This window comes from Triticum aestivum, chromosome 1B (assembly GCF_018294505.1).
Source record: "Triticum aestivum cultivar Chinese Spring chromosome 1B, IWGSC CS RefSeq v2.1, whole genome shotgun sequence".
NCBI lineage: Eukaryota > Viridiplantae > Streptophyta > Magnoliopsida > Poales > Poaceae > Triticum > Triticum aestivum.
Window position 1 is genome coordinate 66,284,750 of NC_057795.1, and position 9,443 is coordinate 66,294,192.

General features: G+C 53.1%; 1 pseudogene; it reads left to right on the forward strand.

Moving 5' to 3' along the window:
* Window positions 1–1,051: 1,051 nt before the first annotated feature.
* On the forward strand, window positions 1,052–2,548 carry LOC123086867 (patatin-like protein 1; annotated as a pseudogene).
* Window positions 2,549–9,443: the final 6,895 nt, after the last annotated feature.

Below are 9,443 nucleotides of genomic sequence, written 5' to 3' on the forward strand. Positions count from 1 at the left end.
GTATTCTCTCGATATTCTTCGGAGGTCTGGTATGCTCCAGTGCAAGCCAGCTACTACACCTATGTCCTCCACTGACAGACTATCTGCTCATGATGGTTCTCTCCTTCCTGCTGATGAGGCTACTGAGTATCGCAGCATTGTTGGTGGCTTGCAGTACTTGACTATCACACGTCCTGATATATCCTATGCTGTCAACCGGGTCTGCCAGTTTCTTCATGCTCCTCGAGACTCTCACTGGGCTGCAGTTAAGCGCATCTTGCGTTACATCCGGTCCACTTCTTCTTATGGATTGCATCTGCAACCGGCCCCCTCTGGTGAGCTCTCCGCGTTCTCTGATGCAGACTGGGCTGGGAGTCCGGACGACAGACGATCAACGGGGGGATATGCAGTGTTCCTTGGTTCGAACTTGATCGCCTGGAGTGCTCGTAAACAGGCAACGGTGTCTCGCAGTAGCACTGAAGCTGAGTACAAAGCAGTTGCAAATGCCACAGCAAAGCTTATTTGGATACAGTTCTTACTCAGAGAGTTGAAGATTTCTCACAAGCAGCCGCCGGTACTTTGGTGTGATAACATTGGTGCGACGTACTTGTCTTCAAATCCAGTCTTTCATGCTCGCACCAAACACATCGAAGTTGATTACCACTTTGTCAGGGAACGTGTTGCCCAGAAACTGCTTCTTATCAAGTTCATCTCCTCGAAAGATCAACTTGCTGACATCTTCACGAAGCCATTGCCTCTTCCTCAGTTTGAAGGGTGTAGGCGCAATCTCAACCTAGTGAATTCGTCTGAGCATGGTTAAGATTGAGGGATGGTGTTAGACTCTATATATACTGGGCCCCACTTGTAATTATGTTGTACATGTCTATATAATAAAAAGGTCACCCCGCGTTGGAGGTGTGCCACAAACCCTAAAACCCTTGTTTAATATCCAGGTATAGTACGCCCTCCCGGCCTCTGCACCTCATCTTCCTCTCATCCTATATTGTTTGGTTGATTGATTGATGGTGATGTGTGTTGTGTTTGACTTGACAGGAGCTGGACGGGCCGGATGTGCGCATCGCTGACTACTTCGACGTGATCGCCGGGACGAGCACGGGCGCGCTGGTCACGTCCATGCTGGCGGCGCCGGGCGAGAACAAGCGGCCGCTCTTCGAGGCCAAGGAAATCAACAAGTTCTACCTCGACAACGGGCCCAAGATCTTCCCGCAGAAAAGGTACGCACGCACGCACGTATTCCTTCTCTTCTACTTCCGGCGGAAATCTGTCGGTGGCGGCACGCACGCACTTGTGCCTTCTCTTCTACTTCCTCCGTCTCAAAATGTAAGACGTTTTTTCATACTCTGGTTCCGGCAGACTTTCGGCGGCGATGTTGAGGGCTAAATGAGTCTTAAATATAGTTGAGGAAGCTAATATCTTGTACTCCTTAATTTGGTCAAAATAGCGTTAGATGTTACTTATGTGTTTATGTAAAGATATAAATTTGGTTCGAGGGGCCATGACCCATTTGATCCTCACTAAGCTCCGCCACTACTTCACTTACAACTGGGGATTCCTGACCCCGATGGCAAATATGTTTGGCGCGGTGATGGGTCCCAAGTACGACGGTAAGTTCCTACACGACAAGATCAAGAACCTCACCAACGACGTCACGGTCGCCGACACCGTCACCAACATCATCGTCCCGACGTTCGACGTTAAGTACCTGCAGCCGATCATCTTCAACACGTACGAGGCCAAGGTGGACCCACTCAAGAACGCGCACCTATCCGACATCTGCATCAGCACGTCCGCCGCACCCACCTACTTCCCGGCACATTATTTCACGACCCATGACCCGTCTCGCAAGCTGCCAGACCGTGAGTACCACCTCATCGACGGCGGCGTGGCCGCCAACAACCCCACCATGGCTGCCATGTCCATGATCACCAAGGAGGTGCTGCGCCGCAAGCCCGACTTCACGCAAGGCAAGCCCGCCGAGTACGGCAACTACCTCATCATCTCCATCGGCACCGGGTCCGCCAAGATGGCGGAGAAGTACACCGCGCCCGATTGCGCCAAGTGGGGCGTCCTCCGCTGGCTCTATGACGGCGGCTTCACCCCACTCATCGACATCTTCTCTCATGCGAGCGCCGACATGGTCGACATCCACGCCGCCGTGCTGTTTCAGGCCCTGCGCATTGAGAAGAACTACCTACGCATCTAGGACGACTTGCTCACAGGGCACACGTCCTCGGTGGACATCGCCACCAAAGAGAACATGGAGGCCCTTATCGGGATCGGTAAGAATCTTCTCAAGAGGAATGTGTCCCGGGTGAACATTGACACAGGGATGTATGAGTCCGTCAATGGCGAGGGAACCAACGAAGAGGCGCTCGCGCGCTTCGCCAGGAAGCTATCCGAGGAGCGCAAGCTGCGCCAAACCAACCTCAACTCCAAATAGAGAAGAGGACGATTTGAGCGAAAGAGAAGAGAGACGAAGAAGCACTAGCTAGCTGCTATGCTTAAGGATGCAAACGGCCGATAATCTTTGTTTTTTTAACCGTGCATGTTTTAATTATGGCCAACGCTAGGCGCCGGTCGACCGGCCTAATTTCGGCCGGTCGCCGTGCATGCGTTGGATCAAAACTTCCTGCGCCTTCTGATGCAACCTGTAACCGTCAGCTCTAACGATCTCGCCCTAAAATAGTCAACACGAGGAGGATAGAACACTGGGGGAAGTCGCATGCGCACATGCCGGACTCCGCGCTCGCAGGCCGCCTCCGCTAGTTCTCGGCTTCCAGCTCTTGCCGGCCACCCGCGCTCGCTGGCCTCTCGTGGCGCCGCGCTCGCCGGCGGCCGCTCGTGCTTGCTGATCGGCAGCTTCTCATCGGCCGGTCGTAGCTTCTTAGCCGACTCGTTGCAGCACCACCGTGTATCCTCTGCCTCTCACCGGCGTCACCTCTGGCACCATCGTCAGTGCACCGTGCCGGTTGAAGCTTTCTCAGACGCCAGTTGCAGCTTTTTTGTGTCGTTCGTAGCTTATGCCGCCTCTGCTTGAAGCCTTTTTTGTCACCAGTTGAAGCTTTTCCATCAATGGTTGTAGCTTCCTCAAACACCCATTGCAGCTTCTATGGTGCCGACCCTAGCTTCCGTCTTCCCTCCGGTTGAAGCTTTTTTCTCACTGGTTGTGGCTTTCTCAGGTGCCGGTTGCAGCAACCTTGACTAGCCGTCGTACCGACAACACCTCGTTCCAGTGGTCATCGTCTGGCTAATGCTGGTTGTAGCACAGTCTTCGGGTGCACCGTTGTAGCATCCCGAGGTAACACCGCCATGGCTCGCATGGCCATGGCCCAATTCCGGCGCCTCTCCTAGCAGCACGCTCACCGTGCACTTCCCGGGGTGACTAGGACGAACTCACGGCGTCTCTCGGAAGTTCGTCTATGCCGCCGTGGCTGAAGTGGGAAGGAGAGATGGTGAGGCGGCTCGCCGATCATGACGTGGAAGATGGTGGAGAAAGCTCAGCCATGGAGAAGACAAGGAAGAGACCGTGTTCGGCGCGACAGTGAGGGAGAGAAAGAAAGAGAGAGAACGAATGGAGAAGACGATGTAGAGAAGAGGATAAGGTTTGAGCGCTGGAGCGGTGGGTGAGCCGGAAAAAACGCGTACACAGAGGGGCGTGTGGGCCTGAGATCTAATCAAGATCAGATGGTTGGCGAGAGACCGACGTAACGTTTCGGCCGGCGTCCCGGCTGGAAACGTTTCCCTTTAATTATGCTTTCAGGGACAAACGTCGACGCTGTCCATTTGCATCCCTAGTGTAAGACAATAAGTTTTTGGGGGAACCAGCACAACCCTCTAGGGGTGGCTTATCTCATTATATATAATGGATGTGTTACAATACGTACAATATACGTACATAAGTACAGAAGCTATACATAGTCTAACACCCTCCCTCAATCTTAGCCACTTTCTAAAGAACTGAGAAGGGTAAGATTGCGCCTACAAGCCTCAAACTGTGGCAGAGGTAAAGGCTTAGTGAAGATGTCTGCAAGTTGATCCTTAGATGAGATAAACTTGATCTGGAGTTGCTTCTGTGATACACGTTCCCGTACAAAGTGATAGTCAACTTCAATGTGTTTCGTTCGGGCATGAAATACTGGATTTGCAGAAAGGTATGTAGCACCGATGTTATCACACCAAAGAATAGGAGGCTGTGGTTGAGACAAACCCAACTCCTGAAGCAAAGACTGCACCCAAATAATCTCTGCAGTAGCATTAGCCACAGCCTTGTACTCAGCTTCAGTACTGCTACGTGACACAGTAGCCTGTTTCCGAGCACTCCAGGCAATCAAATTAGGGCCAAAGAATACTGCATAACCCCCCGTGGATCGCCTGTCATCTGGGCTACCAGCCCAATCTACACCAGAGAAGGCCGAAAGGACCCGAGAGGAAGTCGGCCGAATATGCATACCAAATGTCAGGGTGAACTGAACATAACGAAGAATGCGTTTAACAGCAGCCCAATGAGTATCTCTGGGAGCCTGAAGATACTGACAAACCCTGTTAACAGCATAAGAGATATCTGGTCTCGTGATCGTCAAGTACTGAAGTCCACCAACAATGCTCATGTACTCTGTGGCATCCGCAGGAGACAAAAGCTCACCATCAACAGCTGTTATCTTGTCGGTAGACGACATGGGTGTGGTGGTCGGTTTGCACTTCAGCATGCCCGCTCTTTGTAACAACTCCAAGGAGTACTTCTTCTGCGTAAGGACAAGACCAGTAGCACGAGAAGTGACCTCAACTCCAAGAAAGTAGTGAAGCTTCCCAAGATCTTTGACCGCAAAATCAGCACCAAGAGAGCAGACAAGAGCATCAGCAACATACTGAGAAGAGCTGACAAGGATAATATCATCGACATATACCAAAAGATACATAGTGACTTCTGGCTTCTGTAGAAGAAATAATGAAGTGTCAGCAGTGGACGGCACAAACCCATGAGCACGAAGGGCAGAGGCAAGGCGGGCATGCCAGGCACGAGGAGCTTGCTTCAAACCATATAGTGCTTTGGAGAGACGACATATATAGTCAGGACGATCAGGATCAGAGAAACCAGGCGGCTGTTTCATATAAACCTCTTCCTCCAAAAATCCATGTAGAAAAGCATTCTACACATCAAGTTGACGAAGTGACCAACCACGAGAAACAGCAATGGAGAGAAGAAGCCGAATAGTGGTAGGCTTGACGACAGGACTGAAGGTGTCCTCATAGTCAAGACCATGGCGCTGCCAAAAACCGCGAGCAACAAGTCGCGCTTTGTAACGCTCAATAGATCCATCCGAATGCTTCTTCACTTTGAATACCCATTTTGAGTCAATAACATTTACCCGTGGTGGTGGAGGAACGAGAGTCCATGTTTTGTTACGAAGGAGAGCATGAAACTCCTGCTCCATAGCCTCGCGCCAATGTGGAATGCGCAGGGCAGCCTGATATGAGCGAGGCTCAGAAGATGAATCCGCAACAGCAGCAGCCAAACAAGCAGCCAACCAAGCAACCGTACCATCCTTACGTTCCTTAGGTTTGAAAATGCCACTGCGACTGCGTGTATGTGGTCGGGACACAGGAACCACCAAGGTCGACGGAGCAGCCTGCAACGGGCTGGAGGACGGCGACATTGACGAGTCAGCCGGTGACGAGGAGCCAGACACAGTAGCCTCGGGCTCGGTCGGCAAAGAAGGCCGGCCCACCGGCGAAACCGGCAGAGCAGACGAAGCAGCTGGCGACGCCGGCGTCACAGACCGGGCCGATGGCGAGCCCGGCATAGTGGGCCATGGCACGGCCGGTGTCGCGGGCCGATCCGCGGATGAAGGCGACGTGAGGACGGCGTCGCGGACCCGAGCTGCAGGCGAAGACGGCGTGACGGGCCGAGCCGCGGGCGAAGACGGCGTGACAGGCCGAGCCGCTGAAGACTCGGCGGCCGCTGGCGAAGAGGGCCGAGCCGCTGGAGACTCGGCGGTCGCTGGCGTAGCGGACCGAGCAGTGGAGATGCTCGGCGCGACGGGCTCTTCGGGTGACCATGCATGGGCACGCGAATCGATGCCATGCAACATAGGGCGATCGACGTGCCCATCACAAGGCGGCGATGATGATGGTGAATCCTCCAACAGCTCCAAACGAACCCCACGTCCGGTTCCTGCATCATGGTTAGGTAACAGCAAAGGAGAGTATGCAACATCATCAAATTGGTCAGAAGCAACAGAGGATGAATGCAGAGATGGTGGTTCGATAGTGGACACAGGAAGTTTGGCAAAGGGAAAAACATGCTCATCAAACACGACGTCCCGAGATATATAGACACGATTAGTGGGAACATGAAGACATTTGTAACCTTTATGAAGAGAGCTATAGCCAAGAAAAACACACTTCTTAGAACGAAACTCAAGCTTGCGCTTATTATATGGACGAAGATGCGGCCAGCAAGCACACCCAAATAGCTTGAAAAAGGTATAATCAGGTTGTTCATTAAGGAGAACCTCAATGGGAGTCTTCATGTTTAAAACACGAGTGGGAGTACGGTTGATGAGAAAGCATGCAGTGGTGAAAGCATCACTCCAAAACCGAAACGGAACAGATGCATGGGCCAAAAGAGTAAGACCAGCTTCAACAATATGACGATGCTTACGTTCGACTGAACCATTCTGCTGATGTGTATGTGGACATGCTAAACGATGAGCTATCCCAAGCGACTGAAAGAAGGAGTTGAGGTTGCGATACTCGCCCCCCCAGTCCGACTGGACATGAACAATTTTGTGCTTGAGAAGACGTTCAACATGTTTTTGAAACTGAACAAAAATATCAAACACATCAGATTTACGTTTAATAAGGTAAAGCCAGGTAAAGCGACTATAAGCATCAACGAAACTGATATAGTAATTATGACCACTGACAGAAGTCTGAGCAGGACCCCATACATCTGAAAACACAAGTTCTAAAGGATGTTTCACCTCACGACTGGACTCCGAAAAAGGAAGTTGATGACTCTTCCCCTGCTGACAAGCATCACACACTGCTACATCTTTATTACTAGACAAACTAGGAAGCTCATGACGACGCAAAATATGACGGACAATAGGTGTGGCCGGGTGACCAAGACGAGCATGCCACTGTGACGGAGAGACCCGAACTCCACTGAAAACACGGGCGACGCCAGGATGCTCCAGACGGTAGAGGCCCTGGCACAACCGCCCACTAAGAAGAATGTCCCTCGTGCCCCGATCCTTAATAAAAAGATCAAAAGGGTGAAATTCACAAAGCACATTATTATCATGTGTGAGTTTAGGAACTGAAAGAAGATTACGGGTCATAGATGGAACTCGAAGAACATTGCGAAGCTGAAGACTCCTATTGGCATGTCTAGTGAGAAGAGATGCTTGACCAATATGAGAGATGTGCATACCTGCTCCATTGGCGGTGTGGATCTTGTCGGAGCCATGATAGGGTTCACGAGTGTGAAGCTTCCCCATCTCGCTGGTCAGATGCTCTGTCGCCCCAGAGTCCATGTACCAGTGTGGATCGATGGAGTAGGACTGAGTGTGTCCCTGTTGCTTTTGCGGCGCGGGACGATCAGCCATGGCGACCTGACGGGCATTGTTGCGTGTATCTTTGCCGTCATTGCCAAGACCAAGGAAGCTTCGCTGGAAGCGCTTATGACACTTGGAGGCCCAGTGCCCATCGCGGCCACAAAGCTGGCACACACGTGGACCGCCAGCCCCCGGTAAGGTCGCAGTAGGTGGGGGGGCCGAGGCGGGCGACGGTGGCAGCCCCAAGGGAGACCGGGGTGATGAAGAAGAGCGGCCACCCTTGGTGGCGGCGTTGGCCGAGAGGGAGCCAGTGCCCTTGGAGCGGCGTGTCTCGACCCGTTGCTCAGTGAGAAGGAGCCGAGAGAAAACCTCGTGTGCCAGCATGGGTGTCGAGTTGCCCCGCTCGTTGACGATCTCGACTAAGGCATCATACTCCTCATCAAGACCATTGACAATAAACGAGTTGAACTCGGAGTCGGTGAGGGGCTGTCCAATGGAGGCCAATGTGTCGGCGAGGCCCTTGACCTTGTTGTAGAACTCAGTGGCAGTGGAGTCAAACTTCTGACACTCTCCAAGCTGACGACGGAGTGCAGAGACACGAGCCTGGGACTGCGCTGCAAAGGTTCGCTCAAGGATGGTCCAGGCCTCATGAGACGTCTTCGCGAAGACAACAAGTCCGGCAACTGCCGGCGAGAGCGACCCCTGGATGGAGGAGAGGTTCGCCTGGTCCTGCCCCGTCCAGACGCGATGGGCCGGATTGTAGACCGGACCGTGCATGCTGTCTACCAGTGCGGGTGGGCAGGGAAGCGATCCGTCGACGTAGCCTAGCAGGTAGTGACTCCCCAAGAGCGGGAGAACCTGCGCACGCCAGAAGATGTAGTTGTCGGCGGAGAGCTTGATGGTGATGAGATGACCGAAGTGAAACGGCGGCGGCGAAGACGATCCCATCGAGGGGGCTGCCTGGGGTGCAAACACCATGGAGGCAGCCGGAGGCACCGAAGCCGATGCGGGAGGAGGCGGGACCGCAACCAGGGCGGACGCCGCAAAGCTCGCGGCCGGGTCGGACGCCGCAAGGCCCGCGGCCGGGGTGGACGCTGCCAACCCCGCCAGCGGGGCGGTGTGATCCGCTTGCGGCAGGAGCGGCGGGACGACGCCCGCGGAGTCCGCAGCGGACGGCGGCGCCGCGGTGTGGACCACGAGGTCGCGCCCAAGCGAGGGCGCCGGTGGCGTGGAGTAGACGGAGCCGATGCTCTTGGTCCCGATCGGAGTCGGAACGGCGACGTCATCGAGCGGGAGGTTGAGCAGAGCCGCAAGAGAGGCCGGGAGGAACCCCGCAGCAGTGGAACCGATGGTGGCGGCGCTCGACATGGCGGCGGTGAAGGCGGCGGCGGCTGCGGCGGCGGTGCGGGTATTAGGGTTTGGAAGCGGAAGCGATCGTAACCTAGCGTGATACCATGTAAGACAATAAGTTTTTGGGGAACCAGCACAACCCTCTAGGAGTGGCTTATCTCATTATATATAATGGATGTGTTACAATACGTACAATATACGTACATAAGTACAGAAGCTATAAATAGTCTAACACCTAGCTATGCTATAGCTAGGTCGAGAGTTGTAATATAATGTAATGTGGGTGGGTAATTATTATTTTAAATAAAATCTGAGTTGTGTTTCGCTTCCACCCTCTAGATATACATTTAAAATTGTCGAGACAAATCATTGGTGCGGATTAGAACTTACACTTCACTTAAAAAGAACAATAATGACAAATCACGTGTTAAAAACGTTGTTGCAGTGTCAGTAATTAGTGTCAGGGGCAGATTAGTTTTCATATTTCTTATTAAGACCAAGTCAGGGGATAGCCAGGGTTCTCCTGGCAGTCGC